The following is a 25902-nucleotide window of genomic DNA, read 5'->3' as shown; positions in this document are numbered from 1 at the left end:
TGACTGACTACATTAGCTGTTCTTAACGATTTTTGAATGTCCACTAAAAAGATGAAATGCACATTTAAAATGCATGTTTGTTTCCTGTGTATTAAAGCAAGCTGTTTGCTATTTGTGCAATTTGCCACTTAGTTGTTAATTACTAGAAGTGCACAATGAGACATGTCCACCTCTGATAGCAATTTTATAATGTTTCTCCAGTGATTATTAAGTAATCAGGAACGATTTCAGGAGAAACTGGATTCTCTGAAGTATTTAATTCAGACTGTGTAGGATTACATGGGAAGTTTCTGTAAACATTTATATTCTTCTGGACTGGTGTGTGGTAAGGCTTTTGCAGTGGTTTATAAAAATGAAATACATGCAAAAGACTAGTCTGTTAAATCATAATGTAACAGGATAATACCATCAGCTGCTGCCCCCCACCCAGGTTTAAGTATATAAGGAAAGAACATAAGAACAAGAACAGAGCCCTGCTTGATCAAAGTAAAGGCCCATCTAGTTCAACATCCTGTTCTCACTGTGGCCAGCCACATGCCCATGGGAAGCCTGCAAACAGCACAGGCATGCAACAGCACTCCCCCCTCCTGCAGTTTTCAGCAACTGGTTGTCAGAGGCATATTGCCTCTCACTGTGGAGGTAGAACATAGCCATTGTGGCTACTAGTCATTGGTAGCCTTATCCTCCATGAATGAATTTGATTTCTGAGCCATGTTGTCATTGCATAAGTATGGTACAGAATCTGGGGAAAAAGCAGGTGCTTGGGGGAAGGGAGTTGTGGGGAAGAGCTCAGCACTTGACTGGCTGGCTGATGCATCTTCCTGGCCCTGATTTGCAGAGAAGAAACAGTGGGATGGGCTTTGAAGACATGAGGTCAATGTGGAATGACTAGGTTTATCCTTTAGTGTGCAATTGTGTGATCTAAGGCCAAGAAGGGAAAAAAACCCCATGGTTTTGTAGTGGCATTTTGATTCTATCATTTTTATTTATTGTCTCTCCCCCTCAGATCTGACTGGAAATCAAAGACTTTGACTTTGAGTGAGTTGTTTGGACACCATATAACAGGAATCCCTGGGTCCTCAAGAACTTCCATTTTCCCTTCTCTTTTAGTATACCTTTCCTGTTTCTGTCTTATTTTGTAGTAGTCCTTGAAATCTCTATAGTGTGCCCTTCCTTTTTGCTAGCAACCACAATGTATCTTTCCTGTGGTGGGTTCATCTGAGGCCACATCCACACCAGATATTTATTCCCCATTAAACAGTCATGGCTTCCCCCAAAGAATCCTGGGAAGTTTAGTTTGTGAAGGGTGCTGAGAGTTGTTAGGAGACCGTTATTCCCTTCACAGAGCTCGAATCACCAGAATTTTCTGGGAAGAGGTGCTGACTATTAAACCATCTGGCCATTGGAGCTCTGTCAGGAGAATAGGAGTCTCCTAACATCACTCAGCACCCTTCGCAAACTATACTTCCCATAATTATTTGGGGGAAGCCATGACTGTTTAAAGTCGAATAAATGTCTGGTGTGGATGTGGCCTGAGATTAGGTACTCCTTAGAAATTATTTTCTGCAAATACTACTTGACAATAAGTGCGGGTAGGTATTAGAGAATCCCCTTCCCAACTGCCAAATGCAAAATGTGAATATTTTGCAAAGAGGCTTAGGCATATCTCTTGCTGTGCAGAAGCTGATGTCAAGGCACTCATTAAGAATTAACTGTATAGTAAATCTATAGTCAATGATATATATGTCTACTTCAGAAGTCTCTTTGTGTTTAATGGAGCTTTCTTCCAGGTAAGTCGGTACAGGGTAACAGCCTAGGCTTCCCCAAATAGTGGAGGTGTCCTTGTTATATATTCTATGAAAATAGTTTCTGTATTCACAAGCATCCACAGAATTTGCTTCCTAGTTCTTACTAAACTGACTGCCATTCTGAAAAGAAAACTCTTTATGGAAAGATCATTCCCAATGGCTCTAAACGTTTTTTTACCAATAACTTAAGGCCTAGCATCTACCTGAATGCAAGTTTATTTGTAGATTAGTTTATTAGTGTGTGGGAAGCTGACTTCAGAAGCTGAGATTTGAAAGCATGAGAAATATTGTCCGTCTGCAAACTGATCCTGTTATTTATATCTGCTGTTCCAACCATTTTTCTTTTTTAAATGTAAGAAGAGGCTGTTCAGCTCAGTAGTATGCAAAAGGTCACAGATAAAGGCCCTGGCATCTCCAGATGAATAATAATAATAATAATAATAATAATAATAATAATAATAATAATAATAATAATAATAATAATAATAATAATAATAATAATAATAATAATAATAATAATAATGTTTGTATACCGCCCCATAGCCAACCCCCTTTAGGATGCATACCTTAACACGGTGAGGGGGTTTGAGAGTGTGGAAGAAGCTGAGAGCAATGCTGTCAGGAGTCTAGACCAAGAGGCTAGACTCCTAGCAGGGGCAACCAAGGCGGAATGGTCAAAGCTGAGACACCAGACTAAGATGCATCCAAACTCAGAAGAAGGCAATGGGAAACCCCCTCTGAATACCTCTTACCATAAAAACCCTATGAACAGAGTATCCAAAATGCAACATGAGATAGTGCTGGAAGATGAGACCCCCAGGTCAGAAGGCACTCACAGAGCTACCGGGGAAGAACAAAGGACAAGTACGAGTAGCGCTGTGATGCAGCTGGGTCAAAGCCGAAAGGAAGCCCAGAGTCTGATGCGCACCTATGCGAAAGGAGAGTCAGGAGTTGTACGACGTACACAATAGGAACATGGAATGTGAGAAGCATGAACCAGGGAAAGTTAGAAATTGTCAAGCAAGAAATGGAACGTATCAACATTACAACACTTGGCGTGAGTGAATTAAAATGGACTGGAATGGGACATTTTCAATCAGGCAACTACAAAATATTTTATGCAGGAAATGAGAAATTAAGAAGAAACGGGGTTGCTTTAATAGTGAGAAGTGATGTAGCAAAAGCAATTAGGAGCTACAACGCAAGGTCTGAGCGAGTGATATCAATGAGATTAAACGGGAACCCTATTAACATAACCATCATCCAAGTCTACGCTCCAACGTCAAACACAGAAGAAGAAGAATGGGAGAGATTTTATGCAGAAGTACAGGAAGAAATTGATCACACACCAAAACAAGATATGATGATAATCATGGGGGACTGGAATGGAAAAGTAGGGAACAGAGAAGAACTAGGAATTGTGGGGAAATGGGGTGTAGGAGACAGAAATGAAGCAGGAGAAAGACTTACTGAATTCTGTGAAGCCAATGATTTGTTTCTTGCCAACACATTTTTTGAGCAACCAAAAAGACGACTGTACACGTGGACATCACCAAGTGATCAATATAGGAATCAAATTGATTATATAATTGGAAACAGAAGATGGAGAAGTTCCATACTTTCTGCAAAAACAAGACCAGGAGCAGACTGTGGTACAGATCATGAACTGGTCGTATCGAAAATCAGAGTAAAGCTAAAGAAGAACAACAAAGCACTCATAATGCCAAAATACAATTTAAATAACATCCCAGAAGAATATAAAGATCAAATAAGGAACAGGTTTGAGGCTTTAAACTTAGTTGACAGAGAACCAGAAGAACTATGGACTGAAGTCAGGGACATTATCAGGGAAGAATGCAAAAAGACAATACCTCTTGTTAAAAAGAGAGAAAGATATCAATGGATGACTGAAGAAACTCTTCAAATGGTTAAAGAGAGAAGGAAAGCAAAAGCAAAAGGAGATAGAAACACGGTCAGAACCCTAAATGCAACTATACAACGACTAGTACGTAGGGACAAAGAAAACTATTACAATAGTTATTGTATAGAAATAGAAAAGGACAACAAAATGGGAAGAACAAGAGCCCTGTTCCAAAAGATGAGGGAAATGAAAGGGAAATTTAAACCACAAGTAGGGATGTTGAATAATCAACAGGGAAACACACTGACTGACCGAGATGAAATAAAAGGAAGATGGAAGCAATACACTGAAGAACTCTATAAAAGATATGCCAGGATGACAGATTCATTCACGGAGGAATCGTATGATGAAGAACCAGAAATTTTAGAATGTGAGGTGAAAGCTGCTCTTAAAATTCTTGGAAGAAACAAATCACCAGGAATAGATGGCATACCAATAGAGTTGCTACAAGCTACTGAGACTGAATCTGTCCAAATGTTGACAAAAATTTGTCAAGAAATATGGAAAACTAAACAATGGCCCACAGACTGGAAGCGTTCAATATATATCCCACTTCCAAAGAAAGGGGATCCCAGAGAATGCAGTAACCGAACTATTGCTTTAATATCCCATGCAGGTAAAGTAACGCTCAAGATTCTACAACAAAGGCTCTTACCGTATATGGAGTGAGAAATGCCAGATGTCCAAGTTCGATTTAGAAAGGGAAGAGGCACCAGAGATCATATCGCAAACATATGTTGGATAATGGAACGGAGCAAGGAATTTCAGAAGAAAATCACCCTGTGCTTTATAGACTACAGCAAAGCCTTTGACTGGGTAGATCAGCCTTTCCCAACCAGTGTGCCTCCAGATGTTGTTGGACCACAACTCCCATCAGCCTCAGCCAGCATTGCCAATGGTCAGGAGCTGTGGTCCAACAACATCTGGAGGCACACTGGTTGGGAAAGGCTGGTGTAGATCATGAGAAACTATGGAATGCTTTAAAAGAAATAGGGGTGCCACAGCATCTGATTGTCCTGATGCTCAACCTATACTCTGGACATACTGTACTGTCCTATACTGTAAGGACAGAATATGAAGAAACCAATTGGTTCCCCATTGGAAAGGGTGCAAGACAGGGGTGTATTTTATCACCCTATTTGTTTAATCTGTACGCAGAACATATCATACGGAAAAAGGGATTGGACCAAGATGAAGGAGGTGTGAAAATTGGAGGGAGAAACATCAATAATTTAAGATATACTCTTAGCAGAAACCAGTAATGATTTGAAATGAATGCTTATGAAAGTTAAGGAGGAAAGCACAAAAGCAGGACTACAGCTGAACGTCAAAAAGACTAAAGTAATGACAACAGAAGATTGATGTAGCTTTAAAGTTGACAATGAGGACATTGAATTTGTCAAGGATTATCAATACCTCGGCACAGTCATTAACCAAAATGGAGACAATAGTCAAGAAATCAGAAGAAGGCTAGGACTGGGGAGGGCAGCTGTGAGAGAACCAGAAAAGGTCCTCAAATGCAAAGATGTATCACTGAACACCAAAGTCAGGATCATTCAGACCATGGTATTCCCGATCTCTATGTATGGATGTGAAAGTTGGACAGGACAGTGAAAAAGGCAGATAAGAGAAAAATCAACTCGTTTGAAATATGATGCTGGAGGAGAGCTTTGCACATACCATGGACTGCGAAAAAGACAAATAATTGGGTGTTAGAACAAATTAAACCAGAACTGTCATTAGAAGCTAAAATGATGAAACTGAGGTTATCATACTTTGGACACATCATCAGAAGACATGATTCACTAGAAAAGACAATGATGCTGGGAAAAACAGCAGGGAGTACAAAAAGAGGAAGGCCAAACAAGAGATGGATTGATTCCATAAAGGAAGCCACAGACCTGAACTTACAAGATCTGAACAGGGTGGTTCATGACAGATGCTCTTGGAGGTCACTGATTCATAGGGTTGCCATAAGTCGTAATTGACTTGACGGCACATAACAACAACAACAACTATCATAGCCAAACCTCTCTGATATTCCAGATATTGGAAAAACTCCTGTCTGAAACCTTAGAGAGCTGCTGCGAGTCTTATTCCCTGGCCTATTCCCTGTGAGTCCTATTCCTTGACCCATACCTTCACACAGATGCTGGGACTGCACTTGTATAAAATGTAAATGTACTGCCTTCAAGTCGATTCCGACTTATGGCGACCTTATGAATAGGGTTTTCATGAGGCTGAGAGGCAGTGACTGGCCCAAGGTCACCCAGTGAGCTTCATGGCTATGTGGGGATTTGAACCCTGGTCTCCCAGGTTGTAGTCCAACACCTTAACCCGGCCTTTCCCAACCAGTGTGCCTCCAGATGTTGTTGGACCACAACTCCCATCAGCCTCAGCCAGCATTGCCAATGGTCAGGAAGATGGGAGTTGTGGTCCAACAACATCTGGAGGCATACTGGTTGGGAAAGGCTGCCTTAACCACCACACCACACTGGCTCTCATAGCCTTAGAATATTTACAATTGCATATCTCAACTGTTCAGCAAGGAGGGAGGAGTGGGGGCAACCTGTTTGAGTTCCCGCTTCCCCTCCCAAGCAGATGATTGCAGTTTTTTCTGACCAGGGTTACACATGAACAGCTCCCACATCTGATCTTAGGAGGAAATGAATGTGTGACATGTATTTGTACATGGGAGTCCTCACCCAAGATAAGCTCTACATGTGGATGTCTGCTTCAATGTATTCCTAGCTAGACTGGGGCAAGTGTCTTTGTGTTTCAGGATGAAGGATTCTTTCTGCACTTGAGTTACTTTATTTTACTGCATCATTGCATGTGCTATCTTCTTTGAAGTGTGCTCTGGTGGGGTAGATATGATTGCAGTGGAAAGGATTACAGATTGTTTCTTAAAGCAACGTCAAATTATTATATGTTTCTTTTTATGATGGGGGAGCAACGCAATACATGTGAAAAATTCAGTTATTTCTGTTTTCTAGCTTATAGTATTACTTTAGGGAAAGGATTCCTGAAACAAATAGCTGGACAAATCTTCATGCTTTCTCAAATTTTGAGCTATGAAATGGGACACTTTCTGACTGGCAAAGTGATCATTGATGCTAATTTAAACCACAAGAGCTTTTCAGATTGCACTAGCACTATTACATTCATTTGTCAGTATTATTTCTTTGTTAGAGAAGTATCTTTTATAAGTAGGCACATTGCTTCCAGGAAAAAGAGAAAATTTCCAAACAAACCATGTTATTATATGAATGATTGGCTAAACAAGTAAGTATATTGGCCACATTTAGACAACATTTGTGGGTTTTCCTCTTGGAGTAAAGCAAGGAAAATATTATCAACAAGAACACTTTGATGAGGCCCACATTTGGGGCAATTTACATGCAAACCTTATCTAATATAAACTGGTCTAAACTAGTGACCAGTAATGTGATGTCCAGAAGTGCACAAGACCTTCTTCTGCTTGAAATTCCCAGTATCCTTCACTCAATATCTCTTAAGTAAATTAGCCAGTTTTTCCAGCCATAACATTTAATATTTCCCCACCCTTATCTCTACATTTCTATCATTGTTTCTGAACAGAGGGGGTGGTGTCTTATATTACTCATACTCAGAGTAGATCCACTGAAATCAATGGACGTCAGCAGCACCTAAGTAGAGGTGATCTTCACAGTGACATGGGAGACATTTCAAGTGAAATCTAGAAGCAGCAGTTCTCAATGGGGTGGCTTTGCTCACCTGGCTTCCCAACATTGAGCATCGCTGCTGGTTACCATAAGGGGAAAAATGAGGTGGCAGAGAGCTTGGTGCAGTGTGGGCATGGCAGTGGAGCCAATCGTAAGCAAAGAGAATTATTGGAGATCAATTTAACCAAACTTCATTGGAAGAAAGAATATGCCCTTCTGATGAGGCTGTAAAGAATCTTTGTCATGTTCTGTTTGACTGCAAATATAATGGATTTAGGAAGGACTTGATCTTCCCACTTTTAAAGCATTTATCTGGTAGAACAACAGGAATTATGTTAGAATTCAATATGAAAGGAGAGGTCCTTTTCTGAAAAGTTTGGCAATCATGATAAGAGCTCAGATTATCTCAGAATGAGTTTTGGATGTATGTAAAGTTTTCTATGTTTTTCTTTGTATTATACTTCATGCTGTATGTAATGTTCCATGATGTTTGGGGTGTGTATTTTATAATGGCCATTTAAATAAATTTTATCTGATCCCCCTCTCAACCTGCCCATCCCTCACTTAAGTCTCCATCTACCCTCTTGCTTTATAATAAATTGGAATCAAAGTGGCTTATGTCCATTTGCTTGCCGCACCATGCCATGTAATTAGGCCCATAGCCTGTTGTAAAAAGCAATAGAACCTCTGTTGGTACTCTATCAAATTAATGTGGCACATGCATTTTTGGGTCAGAGTTGTTTGTCAGATAAAGACAGTTTATGGTTGAGAAAGTTGTTAGATGTAGTTGTGGAGTCTCAAGATGATGATTTGTCTCCAGATTTGGTTTCCTATAGCATTGCAACTGACTAAATATTTGGGGGATTCTGTCCTCTACAGATCCTGAAATGCCCTTGTGAGCTTCTTCCAAAATTATTTAAAATGACCATGGAGCTCACATCTGGAACGTAAAAATCTCCACACAATTTCATGTAATTTTAACTTTTTGAAAATTGCCCTTGGAACTTGTTGTGAAGTAGGGTAAAAATGTCTTGAGAAATGCAGCCTGTATTCAAACTTTTTCTGAAAATATAATTTTTATCTGTTTTCTTTTTAGATTTTGGTCTGTGGAGAAGCATGCAGATGAGTTGAAATAACCATGGCTTTCCTGGCTTTCCCAGTTCAGTGGTAAGTATTATTGTTGTTGTTGTTAATAATAATATACTGTGTATGGTTGTCAGTCCATGTACATACAGGGTCATATCCAGTGTTAGCCACATTCAGATTAGGCTTAAGTAATGAATGATTTCATTAGGTCTACTCTGAGTACAGCACAATCCTGGCTATGTCTAGTCAGAAATTGTTCTATTGGGTTCAGTGGCATTTATTCCCGGGTAAGTAGTATGTTAGGACTGACAGCCTTAGTTGGATGTCCCCCACATATTGCATGAGATAATAATATGGTAAAATCAGTTATGATTGATAAATGGCACAAAATCAGTGCCTCAGAGAGACTAAAGTAGGCACAAATATGTTTCTGCCAATAAATAGTTTCAGAATTTTAAAACATATTTGATACAAGTATCAGACATGCAAAAGTTACTGTTCAGAAAGATGGCTTTTATGTGAAGTGTATGCTCCAGAATTTATTTGATATTCCACATTTGTAATATCTGCTACAATGAAGCCTGTAAATGTTTGGGGTGTCCACAATGGAACTGAAGGAGCATAAAAATGTTGGAAGCTGGCTAAAATGTAGTCATGTAGGACACGGAGGGAGGTAGCAATAATATACAGCAGTCTATGTGCAAGAATACTTTACTTGTGCGTTCAGCATACAGCATACAGCATACTGGTTACAGAATACAGGATACACGGCGGCGGCAGCAGCAGCAGTCCCCAACAGCATACAGTCTCGATATACGTTGCTCACTGTTAACTCCGTCCAACTTTCCCCCACACTTCACACATTCCCTCCTGCTGGCTTTATAGGGCCTTGGGCTTATTAGTGGTTACAGCTGCCTGATAGCAGTAACCTGAGTCTTGTTATCTCCCTGGCTCTGCCCAAGAGTAGCTTAACCCTTTCCTACCATTTTTGTGAAGGCAACTGCTGGCTCTATGATAGCCAACATTCCCCACCTGGCATCACAAACATAACAATTTATCTTTTGCAGGGTGTGGTTACTATGCTATACATAATACATGATACATTTATAACATGGGGTACATTTACACATACATATATATACAGGTTTACGTATCTATATATACAGGTTCAAGTACATTAGGTTTCATCATATTCTAAGTGGTCAATCCAATCCCTTCCCCCATCCAACATTATGAACCAATTCCATACGTTTACATTGTCATGCTTAGGTTTTCTATAAGCATTTTGAACCTTTCCTCAGGCAAGGGTTTGGTGAACACATCCGCTACCATACGTTCAGTCTCACAATAATATAACTGGATTAAGCCCCGTTTTGCGCAGTTGCGCACATGTTGGTAACGAACACTAATGTGTTTTGTTCGCTTAGAATGTGCCTCTGAGAGGGCAAGCTGTATACAGGACTGGTTGTCCTCGTAGACAGTATAGCGTTTGCGTATAGGCAGGGATGTATCCTTGAACAGGTGTTCAAGCCATTCTAGTTCGGAACACGCTAGTGAGAGGCTAATATATTCCGCCTCTATACTAGACACAGCTACCATACTTTGTTTCTTGCTGTGCCATATTATGGGGAACCCATGATACATAATAACCATGCCTGAGGTGGATTTTCGGGTGGTAGGATCAGAAGCATGGTCTGCGTCTGTGTAACAGACTAGCTCACCATCCTTTTGGGATGATAGTATCAGCTGCTTTTGCATTGAGCCCTTTAAATACCTTAGTGTCCGTTTTAACCCCATCCAGTCTTGTTGGGTTGGACACGACACACGTCTACTGAGAATGCTAGTAGCGTTACATATATCTGGTCGCGTTGTGTTAGTGAGATACAGGAGTTTGCCGATAATACACCTGTATTGTTGTTGGTCAATTGGCACGTTTCCATGGTGTTCCGTTTGGAACCCCACAGCCATGGGGGTTTTAGCTGGTTTGCTCTCAGCCATGCCATGCTCAGACAGCAGTTGTTTAATCATACATTCCTGCTTTAAAGAGAAACTGCCGTCATCACGTCTACAAATCTCCACGCCCAGGTATTGTGCCACTGGCCCCATACGCTTAATATCAACAGAGCATTCCAACTCCCTACTGAATGCTTCCTCTTGCGTTCTGTTTTCACATATAAACAATAGGTCATCTACAAAAACTAAACAATACATAGTTGTACTGCCTACTGTTTTCACATATAGACATGGGTCAGCAGCCCCGCTACTGAAGCCCATAGCACATAAAACATCAAGCAGTTTGGTGTTCCAGCAGCGAGCACTCTGTTTTAACCCATATAACGATTTTTGTAGTTTACACACACGTCCTGTAGTATCCTGGCACCCCTTTGGTTGCTCCATATAAATATCCTCGGCTAGGTCCCCATACAAGAATGCCGTATTAATATCGTAGTGGAAGGCTAACAGTTGCTTCATGGCAGCAACCTTTAACATGAGCCTCACTGACTCATGTCTCACAACTGGTGCGAAAACAGCATCATAATCCTCTCCCTGTTGCTGGAGAAACCCTTTCGCTACCAGACGTGCTTTATATCTTACTTCTCCTGTGTTTGCTCTTTTTATTTTATAGACCCATTTACACCCAATGGCTCTTTTATGCACTAGTGGTTCTGTAAGCACCCAAGTGCGGTTTCTATGCATAGCAGCCATTTCTTCTTGCATGGCAGCAAACCATTTCCTCTTTTCTGTATCGGATAATGTTAGCATTTCGTCATAGGTCTTGGGTTCTATATTTCCCTCACTCTCTTTAATAATAGACACAGTAAATCTTTCTGGTGGTTGTCCGAAATTGGACCTTTGTGACCGGCGTGGTCCAGTTTCTTGCTCTGAGCTTTCTGGCTCCTCACTGCTCTGTTCTGCTCTTGCTACTGTGCTGTTTGTCGGCTCTTCATTATCAGCCGAGTCAGCCTCTGCACGTTTCTGTTTATTTACAGCAGGTTTGCTTTCTTTTTCTGCTTCACTGAGCGCTTGAGGTTTTACTGCGCTGTCTTGTGAAGCTGTGCTTTCTAAATCTACCATATCAAAGTGCTCTGTGTCTTCCCATGCTTTATCATTTGCATAAACACTCCTACTGACAATAACTCTTTGTTTGCCAGGCACCCACACTCTATATGATCCGCTTTGATAGCCAATGATGTTTCCCTTTAATGCTCTTGCAGCCAATTTACCCTTCCTTTGTGCTTTAGGTATATTAGCCCAACAGGTGGTTCCAAAAGTTCGAATGCGGTTTAGCTTTGGTTTACATTTATACAACATTTCATATGGGCTGCAATTTACTGCCTTTGCATAGAGCCTATTTTGAACATAATTTGCATACATAAGGCTTTCAGCCCAGAACACTGAGGGTAATACAGAGTCTTTAAGCATAGCACGTGACATGTCCTGCAGGTATCGATTTTGGCGTTCCGCCAAGCCGTTCTGAGAGGGTGAAAAGGGGGCTGTTAGGGAATGTTTTATCCCTTGTTCTTTAAAGAAGTTTTGTAGCCCTTGTGATAAGAATTCACCTCCTCGGTCTGAGTATAGCTGTGCTATCTTTTTACCAAACTTGTTTTCAACCCATTTAATGAAATATTTAATTTGCGCAGCAGCTTCTGCTTTGTTTTTCAATAAATATACAAAACCATATATTGTATAAGCGTCAACCAGTATTAAATAAAACCTGGCTCTGCCTTTTGATTTCCGGAACGGACCGGCTAGATCCATGTGGAGTAACTCAAACTCCCTTGACACTTTTATGTTACTTATTTTCTCCACAGGCGCTGCAACAGATTTATGTTCTCTACAGACATGACAGTCTACATAATGGTTACAGCTTTTATAGGTTACGTCTAAGCTGTGCTTGGGTGTTGCTTGTAAGGTTGCATAACAAGCATGCCCCAGTCTTTTATGGTACATGTGAATGCATCCATTATGGGGTGGCTTGTTAGTTATAACATTAGCAGTTCTCTCTGGGGTTTTAGCAATTACATACAGGGAATTTCTTATAGTGCCTCTAGCAACAATATTCCCACATTTCTTTATCTCACAAACCCCTTTTGAAAAGTTTACATCATAACCCATTTTGTTTAACCTTATAACAGATAATATATTTGAGTCAAGCTGAGGCACGAATAGAACGTTTGTTAACAAAGTATTTAGACATGGCATATACAACGTGCCCCTCCCTTTTACCTCTATAGTTTTCCCATCAGCCAAGGTGATGCTTTCACTTGCAGGTGTTAACGTTTGAAAGAGAGTCTTTCGTGTTGCAATACAATGGCTTGCTCCAGAGTCTATCGCCCATAACGTTTCTTCTTCAGCTTGATTGGAGTCCTTTCCTGCTCTTACTACACGCACTTGGTTGAGTTCCTTCGGCTGTTTGTTCTTCGTCCAGGTGCAATCTTTACGTAGTTGTTGATTTGAGCCGCATGTGTAGCATAGTTTCACAGCAGGCGCCTTCCCTCTTGCTTCTTTTGGCTCTGGATAGCTGGTGTCTTGCTTCTGGTTCTTTTCTTCTCTCCTTTCCCATTCTTCAAGAAGTTTTCCTTTTACATACTCTAGTGTGAGAGTAGTTTCATCGATAGTCTCTAATGCACAGACCAACGAATTCCAGGAGTCATTCAGTGTTGACAATAATAAGTACACCTGTTGCTGGGGAGAGTAAATAACGTCCCTCTCCTGCAGCTCCGAAAACAGGCTACTTAAGGTATGTAAATGTTCATGCATTGAAACCCCTTTCTCGAGACGCAATTGAAACAGCCTTCTAGCAATTCTTATCTTGCTCCCTGCTGTTTTCTTAACATGAACGTCCTTGAGGGTTTCCCAAACATTTTTCGCAGTTTGTTGATTTCTTACGTGGAGCAGCTGGCTGTCCTGTAGTCCTAAGATAACGCAGGCTTTGGCTTTCTTATCCATACGAAGCCATTCAGCGGAGGGTGGAGCCGTGGGAGGAAGACTTTCTATAACACACCACACTCCTTCTCTGCGTAGGTACATCTCCATTCGGACCTTCCAGGTGGCATAATTGGAGTCATTGAGCCTCTCCAGGGGCAACAATGATGCATATGACAACATCATTGCCTTTTTCTGCCTTCGTTCTAGCACACTGCACTTGCTTTACATTCACCTCTGAGCATGCACAGACTACAATTTGAGCTCTGGGCCCATAACCCTGTGTTGGAAGCTGGCTAAAATGTAGTCGTGTAGGACACGGAGGGAGGTAGCAATAATATACAGCAGTCTATGTGCAAGAATACTTTACTTGTGCGTTCAGCATACAGCATACTGGTTACAGAATACAGGATACACGACGGCGGCGGCGGCGGCGGCGGCGGCGGCGGCGGCGGCGGCGGCAGCAGCAGCAGCAGTCCCCAACAGCATACAGTCTCGATATACGTTGCTCACTGTTAACTCCGTCCAACTTTCCCCCACACTTCACACATTCCCTCCTGCTGGCTTTATAGGGCCTTGGGCTTATTAGTGGTTACAGCTGCCTGATAGCAGTAACCTGAGTCTTGTTATCTCCCTGGCTCTGCCCAAGAGTAGCTTAACCCTTTCCTACCATTTTTGTGAGGGCAACTGCTGGCTCTATGATAGCCAACAAAAAATAATCATTGATACCCTGATTGAATCAAAGCCGGGGTAACTAACTTGCAGCCCTCCAGATGTTGCTAAACTAGAACTCCCATCCAACATGGCCAAGGATGGTGGGAATTGTAGTTCAGCATCATTTGGAGCCACCCGTGATCTAGGAAATGCCTGCATAGTGTATTGGGGAACTGCTCTTCGAATGAGAGCAATATAGCACAATAAGTCAACTGCCATGCACATGATACAGCTGCCACATGGAGGCCATTAAAAATGCTTCCTATGGTCTCTCTCTTCACATGGTGAAGCTGATGGTGTGCGCTTTGCAGTTGCTGTAAGACAGGGATGGAAGGATCTGTAAATTTTGGTTCTGTTTCTCATTTTTCTATCTTAAATTCAGTTTTCCACATTTTTGCAGCAATTTGGGTTTTTTATTAAAAAAATCTTATGAAAATTCTTCAGCATTTTAGTGCAAATTTATCTTAATAAACACATTTTTGTATGCAGTTTTGACTAATGTACACATTTTTACATTAAAACATTCATTGTATGCACACTTCTCCCAAATATATGTATTTCTATAAACTGCATATATTTGGTTTGAGAACTGCATTGCAAAATTTTGCAATGAGAATTTTGAAGGATGGCAGTGTTTCAGTTTTTATATTTATGTTTTGAAAAGTGCAAATTTGACAGATTCCACTTTAAATGTGAACTGAAGCAAATTTCTCCTCCATCCTTACCCTAAGACATTCTGAAGAAGTAGTAAAATCTGTCACAAAAATCTAAGTTTGCAAAACAGAACATACAAGCCATTTGAAGAGTCCTGTGTCTGTCAAGAGACTCTAGTTTGGCTGTTTGGCAGGAAGCCCCATTTTTATGTACTTTGCAATTTATCATGGAGATCCTCACAGAGGAACAGCAGCTGTCTGAAAGGCACAATTAGTTCCATTGTTTCAAATGAGTTAGATTCTTGATATTTGGCACGACATATTCACTGCAGAACACTTGGTGTGGGCAGAAGCAAAAGTACGTTTTCAACTTTGGGTTTTGTATAGCTGGTGACTCGAAGGTTACTCTTCTCTCAGACTAGTTTCAACAAAATAGCTTCCTTCCTTTTCCTGACATTTGAACCCCAGATAATCGGCATGCTTGTTACTCCATATGCAGAGGCTGATCATTCTTAAGTCTGCAGTACTGTAAAATAAGGCATGATCATTATTACATTTAGCTTCTTTCCCCTCTCCTCACAATAATTGCCACCTTGCAAAGAAGCAATTTTAAAGAATGTCCCTCTCAATCTAGTCAAAAGATAGTCATTCTGAGTTACTAAATTTCCAGTTTTTCATACCACAGCCATATCACCTCAAAATAAATGTGAAGAGCCTTTCATCCATTTTATTTTGTTTTCTTTTAGAATGGTACTTTATTCTGAAAACCTATGCAAACAAAATGGTTTCTGAATGTAGGAAGCTATCTTATATCTCTGATTATTGCTCTGTCTATTAACTCAGTATTCCACTGACTGGAAGTGGCTCTCCAAGGTTTTAGACAAGACCCATTCCCTACCTGGGAATGCCGGGGGGGCGGGACTGAACCTGAAAGCTTTTGCATGCAAAATGTGTGTTCTATTAGTATGTGGCCCTTCCTCAATTTATGATGGGCCTTTCCTCCAACATAGCTATGGTTTATATATGCAAGAACTGTCAGCTGTTGCTTTTATAAAATCATGGTTCTGTTCCCCCCCTGCCTTACACTGTTTTGCAGACAGTAGATTTCAAAGTCCCTTGGGTATTTCTGTCTAGTGGCTTTGTACTGTACTGCCAGACCTATGAACTGTAATTGACATCTGGCTAGAAGAACAAATAGAGAGAGGAAAAAAATGAACCTATTGTGGCAAAACCTCACTTAGCATTTCTGACTTATAACAATGTAAGCGATACATTTGAGTGGGCAGTAAAGCATTTTCTAATGAAAGTGCATAAGAACCCTTCGCCTCTCTTCTCTAGTTTTACTCTTGATTAATTTGCAATATGGCTTTTGTCCAAAATGGAAAATCTATGGAATTTCCAGAAGGGGCGAGGGAAATCAGTGATGGAAACGAGCTGGAAAGTGGAGCAGTGGTGTTGGTGTTGATTGGTATGCAAGAGGCACAGCACTGCTTTGGAATAACAGAATTAGTGAAGACGTTTCCTTTACTATCTGTACCAGCAATAAATATGTGTGTGAACATAACTTACATTGTGCTACAGGGGGAACATAATTCTCAAAATTAGGATAATTTCTTTAAAATTCAGAATTCTTGAAAATGGATGCTTGAATAACAGGAATTCTATTATGTACGCTGCTCACTTTGCTACACTTATGCCCATATAATTCCATTATATTTGTATCGTCTTACTGTACAACCTGATTGTAAGGAACAATGAGATCACAGAGCTCTTTTGCAAAATCTTATTTAATCTTGAAATACCTTTATGTGAACAAACAAAAATGGATAGATGCCATTATCTCAGTACTGTAGTGGAATAACTTTAATACACAGCTCTATCTAATTAGCTACTTGGAAAAACGTTTTCCGACCACAGGAAAAAAGTAGAAATGGGAATGCTGATAGATTCCCTCTTTGTTGTCTTTTAATTGTCAGTAAGTCCATATTTCTGGAAAATCTGGCCACGCTATTTATTATTTATTTTATTTAAAACATTTATGTACCGCTTAATCATTTGCATCTCTAAGCGGTGTACATAAAAACAAGCCATACATAAAATAAACAATAAATAATAAAAATCATCATAAAACCAAATGCTACCTTAAAAGGCCTGCTGGAACAAGAAAGTTTTACTCATGGGCCTGAAACAACAAGGAGGATGCTGGGATAATCTCAGTTGGGAGGGAGTTCCACAGGCTTGGGCCCATTACACTGAAAGCATTGCTTCTAGTCATTATGAGCCATGCATCTTAGAAGGTGTTAGATCTTCCATCCTATAATATATGCTGCTGGTTTGGGGCTGATTTGGTTAATGTACATTGAACAATAAAGCTGAGGCAGGAGGAGTTCAGCTCACCCTTAAGTAGGATTTTTTTTAAAAAAATTTTTTTGGGCAAAATGAATCTCTTCTCTTGATTCTTCCATGATGAAGGAAAACTCTGTTTACACTATTGTCCTACTGAAATGCAGACAGAAATTGGGAGGGGTGAAGAGGAAAGCACAAGCTGTGAACTGGAGAGCATTTAATGTGAGTCCAACCTTTCGATTTGCTCTACAACATGCCCTAAATCAGGGGTGGAAACCTGTGGCCCTCCAGAAGTTGTTGTACTCCAACTCCCATCAGCCCTAGTGAACATGGCTAATGGTTAGGGATGATGGCAGCTGGAGTCCTACTATACCTGGAGGGCCACAGGTTCCCCACCCTTGCTCTAAATCAAGATGCAAGAGGTGTGCTATATAAACCAATTTGAATATGTGAAGGAATCCCCATGGCTTGAGTGGGATTTGCATCCTAGAAAGCATGTTTGGGATTGCACTGTTTTAGCATACATTCTTGAGATGGAGTATAATAGTAGTTGTTTTTTAAATAGCTAGAAAATGTTTGATTAAATGGGAAACTCTTCAATAGCAATGGTATTATTTCAGTGTTTGTGTCTGTTTGGCCTTATTTATTTAATAATTTGTGTCTATCCTCTCAAAAAAAAGCTAGTTTGCAAAAGCAGAGAGGAAACATAATATATGTACTTACACAACAACAACCATTCACGAAAGCACTTGACCGTTGCGGCAGTAGCGGAAACACAGCCTGGGATAAACATTAATACAAATTAGAAATTAAGGTCAGTAACATTAGAGTATAGGTATATTAAGACTGTTTTTTAATTAAAAGCCTGGGAATTTTTTTAAAAAAACACACATTAAATTGGGAGCAGAAGGACATAACTCATAAGGACATGGGGTCTGAACTGGCGGTGACTGACCAGGAGAGAGACCTCGGGGTTGTAGTGGACAGCACGATGAAAATGTCAACCCAGTGTGCGGCAGCTGTGAAAAAGGCAAATTCCATGCTAGCGATAATTAGGAAAGGTATTGAAAATAAAACAGCCGATATCATAATGCCGTTGTATAAATCTATGGTGCGGCCGCATTTGGAATACTGTGTACAATTCTGGTCGCCTCATCTCAAAAAGGATATTATAGAGTTGGAAAAGGTTCAGAGGAGGACAACCAGAATGATCAAGGGGATGGAGCGACTCCCTTATGAGGAGAGGTTGCAGCATTTGGGGCTTTTTAGTTTAGAGAAAAGGCGGGTCAGAGGAGACATGATAGAAGTAAATAAAATTATGCATGGCATTGAGAAAGTGGATAGAGAAAAGTTCTTCTCCCTCTCTCATAATACTAGAACTCGTGGACATTCAAAGAAGCTGAATGTTGGAAGATTCAGGACAGACAAAAGGAAGTACTTCTTTACTCAGCGCATAGTTAAACTATGGAATTTGCTCCCACAAGATGCAGTAATGGCCACCAGCTTGGATGGCTTTAAAAGAAGATTAGACAAATTCATGGAGGACAGGGCTATCAATGGCTACTAGCCATGATGGCTGTGCTCTCCCACCCTAGTCAGAGGCAGTATGCTTCTGAAAACCAGTTGCCGGAAGCCTCAGGAGGGGAGAGCATTCTTGCACTCGGGTCCTGCTTGCGGGCTTCCCCCAGGCACCTGGTTGGCCACTGTGAGAACAGGATGTTGGACTAGATGGGCCACTGGCCTGATCCAGCAGGCTCTTCTTATGTTCTTATGTTCTTAAGTGTCAGCGCCAGGGATGGAAGACTAGGGAAGTTGCCATTACAGAAATTGGTGCCACCACAGAAAAGGTCCATTCTCCCCTCCTCCTGAATCTTAGCAGGCCAGGGAAGCTGGAGAAAGGCCTCAAAAGGCAATGTTAATGAGCCAGGCTGCTTTTAGGCCAGGGGTGAGGAATGTGGTGCCCTCCAGTTGCTGCTGGACTACAACTCTCACCATCCCTGGCCACTGGCCTGCTGGAGGGGATTAATGGGAGCTTGAGTCCCAACAACATTTGGCGTGCCACAAGTTTCTCTGACCTGTTTTAGGCCCCAGAATGAAGTTAATCAAATTCAAAATCCATGGCTGTTTGTGAAACCAGAGAGCAAATCTATGGCAAGTCCTGAAATAAATGCCTGTTTCCTGGTTCCCTCTGGCTTAAACATGCCACAATCTTTCCTCCCTTTGTTCTACTGTTTTCCCTTTTTTTGTTAACTTAAGGGTTTGGTTGGAGCCATCAGAAGGAACAATTCACATAAGGTCACCTCATGCATATTTATAGCCTCATACTGCTTTCCAGAATGTTACTTGAAATGGTTTGATAATTTATCTATGTAAGGAAGCTGTTTAAATCATTTGTCCTCTAAATTAACATCTCTTTGACCTCTGGTTCTAAGAAAACCATATTTAAGACAGCATTCATATCTCTGGATTAAAACTGAAAGCTGTATGTATTGTTTGAAGTTTTTTTTAAAAACGGGTATTCTGTCCTGTTAATATTTCCTTTTAGTATCCATCTAGGTTTTTATTGTTATCTCAGATTGATACTGTAAACATTAATATGTTAATGTGCATAAGTGCATAAATTACTGGTGGCAGATGTGACACCAAGGCTGCTTTCATACATAGGGTTTATAGTGTCAGTTTTGCAGATTAAAATGGTAGTGCTTCTGTCTTGATTTCTACAATTCATTTCACACTGCAGTACCTGTGTTAAGGAACTGTGGCTTTTTTGACTGATGTACCAGCATTTCACACAAATGTGTTTCACACGGTTGCAATGAACATCTTATTTTTGTCCTTCACCTGCTATACACATGTAGTTCTCCCATAATTCACTGTGCAAGTTAGGCCTGTGTGGGAAAAGGAAAAGGAGGAAGGGGAAGCTGCTACCCGTGCCTATGCCGGAATACCAGTCCACTTTTTATCAGGCAAAAAGAAAAAGGCCAAAAAATTTGACATGCACCTAGAAAGCAGGAATGCATTGCATGTCAGTATGCTTGTCCCATAAATGGTTGCAGCTAGAGCAAAACTCCTGCAATTTTCTGGGTTCCCAAGCTTGTAAACAGTTTATTTCTGGAATCATTTATCGTGGAAATGAGCTCTACTTCCACTACATTCCGCTAGATTTCCAGATCTAGGTTAATGCACACATTAAAAGGTAAGAAATCATCAGAATAACATAATAAAGTGCAGTGTAAAAGCAGCCAAGGTGTAGCAGGGCTCTTGAAGTCAACAGTAACAGGTCTTTTGGAAGAAAACACTTGGAAAGTATTTTGATTTTTCTTATTGATACTAAAAAGCATGTCTTGCTGCCTGAGGAAAAGGACAAGGTCGCAGCTCCTTCCCTGTCCTCCATTCTATATGCAGAAGCCATCTAGATACAGAATCCATTTCAACACTGGAAATGGGTCAGAGTCCTCCACCACATCTGAGGGCATCAGGCAAGTGGTGCAGAGCAGGCGGCGTGGCACACATACATAGCTCTATGCTCCCACTGAGGTGAATGACTAGGGGTTCAGGAGGAACAATCTGTGTGTGTGGGCTTCCCCTGCTGCCCCCTCCACACCTGAACATCTGCCACCTGAGGTGGCTGCCTTACTCTACCTAATGGTAGGGCTGGCCCTGCTAAACCTGTTTCCAAAGGAGGAGCAGCCTCTGCTTTGTACTCCAACTGGATGGCTATGCAGATTCGTTCCAGAGTGAGAAGGTAAGCTAATGGATAGTAGTAGGGAGGGGGAGGCCTACCAAGAGCTTCTTGTGCTAGGCCCCCAATACTGGATAATCTCAGTAACCCTTACAACCATCCCTGTAAGGTGGGACTCTGTTGTACTGTGGTGTGGGGATGATGTGAGATAGTGGTATTCCTAAGGTCCATAGCTGGGGCTGATGGACACCGTAGTCCAAAACACTAAGTTGGCAAAGGCTGCTCTTTGCTGCTCGAGGTCAGACTTTGGTGGGACTTTGAGTTTTCCTGAAAAGTAAAAAAGCCAGCATCTTTCTATTGATTAAAGATAACTGATGTGCTTTGTGTTTTTGGTTAAATGCATCACCAAGTGTGCATGTGCAGGAGAAAACCTCATTAGGAGTAACACTTTACTACAGGGAAATAATTTATGGTTATGATATCATAATGTTCTCTAAGAAATAGCTGTTTATTTTTTATAATTTGTACACTGCTTTTCACTACATCTGGGTTTCAAATCGGCTTCCAAAAATAAACAAATAAAATTATAACATTTAAAACATAGATTAAACCATCAGAACAGCATTCATGGTGCAAAAACTTCCTGAAATTGTTTTAACTGTTGCTGTAGAGAAATGGCTCTATATTGATATCCTGTTGCCATATGTTCATGTTGCATTTGATAACTACTGACTTCAGTCTGATCTAAAACCAGATGTTTCCCATCTTGCTTTCTGAAAGATTTGCAAGATCCTACATCAAGGACAGGGAAATCTGTGGCCCCCCAGATGTGTTGGACTCCACCTTCCATCAACCCCAACCTTCATGGCCAGTTGTCAGAGATGATGGGAGTTGTAGCCCAATAGCGTCTGGAGAGCTGCTGCTTCCCCACCCCTGGGCTAGAGGTTTCCGTCAAGTGCACATGAGCCCTGTTCAGTCAGTGACTTCTGTGTAGATGTGAATGTGTGAAAGAGGGAATCAGTGATGTTTGTAATGGCCCTACTTTCCATAGGTTCATTGTGTCATTTGCACAGAGTGGCTTGTGTGAACCATACCAAATAGTTGTCTTCCCAGTGTATAGAACATGCATATACTTCCTATGCAAGTGACACTGTGAACAAGTGGAGACTGAGACTAGGGCCAGCAGGTGCACCCCCATGTTGATTTGCTCCTTTAAATTGCCAACTAAACAGAACTAAAGCCTTTTGTCCATTTAATTTTGGGATGGAGAAATTGGAACTCTCACTGGGGCTGACGGGAACTGAAGTTCAACAACTTGGAGGATCCCAGCTTCGTCATCCCTGATAACATTTGCTGTAAATTAGAAGTTGCAATAGACAATGACTTGCTGTCTGCCAAAGAGAGACTATTCTAGCACCTAGGTTCTCACTATTCTTGTGAAAGTTACTATTCTTTTTAGAGCTGATGAATCAACTGGTTGAGAAATTGATACATTTCCTGAGAAACCACTGAGGTTGCTACTGATTTGAAACTTGGAAGTGGCTCCTAATTAGGAAAGTTGCTCCTCAACGTCAATATGGAGTCAGTATATTTCTTGCCCTGTATCATTGTCCTCTTGTTAATAGTGTTTCATATAACCTTGGGAATATTATTCCAGTCATATTTTGGTTTATTTGCAAATATATACATTGAGTATAGGTGGAGGCAAATAGCATAGTGATTCTACAAAGCAACAAGATCCACTGCTCCAAATTAGATTGACTAAAAAGAAAGTGCCAAAAGGTCTTTTCCAGGGCTCAAAGTTAGTTTTTACCATGCCGCTTGTTACCACTTTTGCTCAGGACCTCTCTCTCTCTCTCTCTCTCTCTCTCTCAGCTTGAAGAACACAGGGGAGGGAATGTGGTCCTTGAGCCTCATCTCAAAAAAGTTCCCCACCCCTGGCCTAGGGGAACATTTTTCCACTGTGGCTCTGGCTCTCTTCTGTCAGAGGAAAGGTTGCTGTTCTAATAGAAGTGACCCCAAAACTGGAACATTTTACCAAAATACACAAGAACACTGCACATGTAACTTTGGGTCATACTCTCAATAGCAGAATGGGTACTTGAGAGAGCAACAGAGACAAGATTGGCGCTTTTCCAGAAGTGAAGTTTTATTGGATAAAATACAACAGAATGGCAATTTAATAGTTAACGGTGAAGGCTGTCCTAGAGAAGGCAAGAGGTGGGAAGGGGGTAAGTAGTAAGCAGGTTACAGTAACATTAATATATAATCAGAAAGCTGACCTGTATTCCAAATCAAGATAAAAGTTCATGTAAGAAATGTGCAAAAGTATGTGTTGTATTTTTTGTGCAGTGCAACCTCTGCATAAAGCTGGCCATGTATCCCCTCTGAAATCACTGCATATGGAGATGTCTACTTATCTGCATTCCATAAGGAGGAATTCCTATGCTGTGGGTTGCATAGTCTTAGACAACAAAGCAATTCAATATATTTCCTTTTGGTCTAGGGATATATGGTTGATTTCTTTAACAGGGCCTTCATCTTTCCAGTCCCAGCTGGAAATTTGCAAAGTTTCTGCATAACTTGTTATGGATATTTACAAAATGTTAAATGGTGGCTAACAGTGAATAAACGAAGCCACAGACCTGAACTTGCAAGATCTGAACAGGGTGGTTTATAACAGATGCTATTGGAGGTCGCTGATTCATAGGGTTGCCATAAGTTGTAATCGACTTGAAGGCATATAACAACAACAGTGAATAACATAGGAAGGATTAACTGAGGTAGCATTCTTTACCCACCAGACAGATGTGTGGAGCACTGCTGTACAATACATCTCTAACTAATGGGAACAACCAATCTATAAAAAGAGCAGGGGAGATTGTCTTCCCATAGCCAAAGCTCTTCAAGAGGAACTCTCTTTTATTTTCCCACTCCTCTGCTCTCTTTCCTTTCATTCTTCAGAGATCCAAATATAATTGGACCTTTTGAGATAGAAAGGAACCAAGACTGCTGAATAGCTTGCCCCTCATATCACTTGCTTCTGATGCAATGGCATGCACTTTCTGTAATGAAATAGTGCTACAAAGAAGGTCACCAGGAGCTGCGGCTGTATTCAGTCCCATTAGTGTATAGATAGGAATTGCAAGAACCATTTGTTGCAGGTAAGAAACCTTATCTTGCAACTTGATGCCCCTTCCATGTGTGTTTGCACATTTTTTATATTCAGTAGGGAGGATGGATGGTATCCTTTTTTTTTAACAGCATCTGTGCAGCTGCATGAACTAATAAATTCACTTAATGCTTTTTAAAAAGGAATCTGTCTGCTTTGTAGCTGCCTCTGCCTCAAGACTAATATATTCTGCACATGCCAGGCATTAGAGAGAACCCATAATCCTTTCAATACTTATGAAGTCCTGTTCACTCTCCCTTATCTATTTAAATGTGCAGAAAGTCCTCATGTGAAAGCTGAGCTTAGTGAAATATGACGCCTCTTCATGGTTGGATGTGGAGTCTGGGTGGACAGACAGACACAAAGAAGAGACAGACCCAGAAGACAGACATAGTCAGTCAGTGGGTGGGCTAACAGACACAGTAGACAGGCAATATGACAAACAAGCACGGGCAGGCAGGCACAATGATCCAGTAGGTAGGTAGATGCATATACTGTAGTAAGCAGGAGAGCAGACACAATAAGCAGAGGCAGAGTGGATAGAAATTTATTATTATTATTATTATTATTATTATTATTATTATTATTATTTATTAGATTATTAGATTTATATACCGCCCGACTAGCAATAGCTTTCTGGGCGGTGAACACAAGAAATACAATAAAATCACATAGTATAATACAACCAAAAACATATAAAAATAAAACAATCTAAAATCAATCACAGCAGAAAGATATAAGGCAGGCAGACGATGAACAGAGACAGAGAGAACATGCACAGGAAGGTCTGGGTGGGCAAGGCAGGCAGGCCAGCCAGGGCATTTTTAAAGGAATTGTTACTGGGTGTCCATTTTTTCCACGGAAATGGCTTGCACATGGAAGCCTCTCTACAATGTACAAGCCCTAACATATGGATTGAGGTAAAAGTGGTTCAAACAGACAAACAAACAATAGGGAGTGAACACAGCCTTGCAAATTCATTTATCCAACTTACTAGCCTAGCAAAATTCTTAGTAGCCTGCCCACCCACCAGCAAATACAGTACATGAATTAAAAAGCATAATAATGATAATAATCCCTAAAACTCTAATTTCAGAATGTAGAAAAATTGGTTAAAAACACAACTATTCTGGTATTATAAAAATATATTTGAGGATTATTTTTATTTTTGGTTTGCAGTAACATAAAAAAAGTATTAAAAAAACTGCATAAAAACTGAAAACACTGAAGCCTGTCAGAATAATGCCAGAACTTTCAGATTACAGAATAATTAGTCTGGACTGAAAAGAAAATATTTATTTCATTTTTATATTTTGTAGTAAAAGAGCAATGCTTTACTTTCCTGCAGATGAGGTTTGCAGAAGATTGGTGATTTGTAATAACAACACTAAACATTATTGTGTGACGTATCCCTATTTTCGACTGTTTCCATTGTTTCAGTGGCTTCCAGTATGAATTTGTGTTTTACTGATTAAACTGTATGTGTCCATTTGTGTCCACAAGATAGGACTGGGTGTCCATTTGGACACATAATTATTACTTAAAAATGCTGTGAGGCAGGCCGACAGACAGAAACATGAGTAGAGTCCTGCAGTCAGGTGGATAGTACAATCAGCAAGTCAGCAGATGCACTAAGCACACAGGCACAGACTGAATGAAACAGGCATGGCAAGGATAGACAGACACAAAGGAGCCAAGTGCAGGCCAGGCAGAATGAGCAGACTGACAGTCAGACTTACACAGAGCAAATAAGCAGACAGCAGGGAGACAGGCAGGCATGGCTCAGGCAAACACAGTGAGTAGGATGATAGTGCAGGCAGTTTTTCCACTGTCCAGTTGAGACACAGTTTCCACAATTTGAAGACAGGGTTTTTTTTAATCTAATTGGAG

The 25902-nt window shown here is 40.7% G+C and overlaps 1 protein-coding gene across 3 annotated transcripts in view; it reads left to right on the top strand.

Annotated features, from left to right (window-relative positions):
- Positions 1-25902, top strand: part of INSC (INSC spindle orientation adaptor protein) — a 250036-nt gene that overhangs the window by 76522 nt on the left and 147612 nt on the right. For all 3 annotated transcript variants that reach the window (XM_061610294.1, XM_061610295.1, XM_061610296.1), the window contains one exon: positions 8530-8600. The gene's annotated coding sequence lies outside the window, so the exon portion shown is untranslated. The remainder of the gene's footprint in view (positions 1-8529; positions 8601-25902) is intronic.

The sequence above is a fragment of the Rhineura floridana genome, chromosome 2, assembly GCF_030035675.1.
Source record: "Rhineura floridana isolate rRhiFlo1 chromosome 2, rRhiFlo1.hap2, whole genome shotgun sequence".
In the NCBI taxonomy this organism is placed as follows: domain Eukaryota; kingdom Metazoa; phylum Chordata; class Lepidosauria; order Squamata; family Rhineuridae; genus Rhineura; species Rhineura floridana.
Note: the sequence above shows the minus strand (reverse complement) of the source record. Positions and strands in the feature narration are given on the sequence as shown.